The following is a 1214-nucleotide window of genomic DNA, read 5'->3' as shown; positions in this document are numbered from 1 at the left end:
CTAAAAGCAGCCTTTACTTATAAAGGCAAACAAATCAGATTAAGTTCTGATTTTTCAGCAGAAACCAGGCAGGCAAAAAGGCAATGGGGAGACATATATAAAATCCTAAAAGAAAAAAAAGAAAAAAAACTGCTAATCAAGAATCATCTATTCAGCAAAACTGTCAATCAAATACGATGGTGCAATCAAAACATTCCAGGATAAACAGAAGCTAAGAGATTTTCTCAAAGACAATCCAGTTTCAAGCATGAGGGTTTTCTATCTTTTTATCTCTTGAAGGAGAGGCCTCAATCCTCAGGCCTTACAAATAGAGAAGTTGTTATTTACTTTTTCCCCATTTTCCAGCTTATAAAAAGTTCAAAGAGATTAAGAGCCATGTTCAAAGGTAGTAGAGAAGGCAAATGAAAAGCCAGACATGTGAATGTTGCCTCTTTTAGATGGCCACTCTGTCATTCTGATGGCATGGGCTTAGGGTGGCTCAGTTTCCTATTCTCCTTTCACCTCATCCTTTATGAGGGGTGGAAACATCTGGCCTGTGGGCCATATAAGGTCCAGAAAATCATTTGGTCTAGTCTTGCCCAGGCAACCACAGTTCCAGCCATCACATTTGTTATTGTTGTTCAGTGCCGTAGAGTTGGTTACAACTTATAGTGACCCTGTATAGTGTTTTTAAGGAGGAGCTGGGGGATTTGAACCACTGATCTTGTGGTTCAAACCAACCTTGTGGTCTAGTGCTTGTCGTACATTGCCATACCATCACATCGTTGTTTAGTGCTGTCTAGTCGGTTCTGACCCATAGCGACCCTGTATAGGGTTTCCTAGGACTGCTGGTGAGTTTGAACCACAGACTTTGCAATTTAAACTGATTTTGCATTCCATTGCAATAACACACAGTGCCACATCATTACATTGTTGTTGTTGTTAGGTGCCATTTAGTCGGTACTGATCCATAGTGACCTTATGCACAGCAGAACAAAACACTGCCCAATCCTGGGCCTACCTCACTACTGTTGCCATGCTTGAGTCCATCAATACTGCCACTTGGCTAATCCATCTCGTTGGGGGTCCTCCTCTTTATCTCTGACTCTCCACCTTACCCAACATGATATCCTTCTCCAGCTACTGGTTCCTCCTGACAATATGTCTGAAGTATGAGAGATGAAGTTTGACCATTACATTAGGGGTGAGCTAATTAAATGATTTATCAAATATGG

This window comes from Chrysochloris asiatica, unplaced genomic scaffold (genome assembly GCF_000296735.1).
Source record: "Chrysochloris asiatica unplaced genomic scaffold, ChrAsi1.0 scaffold00332, whole genome shotgun sequence".
Classification (NCBI taxonomy): Eukaryota; Metazoa; Chordata; class Mammalia; order Afrosoricida; family Chrysochloridae; genus Chrysochloris; species Chrysochloris asiatica.
This window is presented reverse-complemented; position numbering follows the sequence as displayed.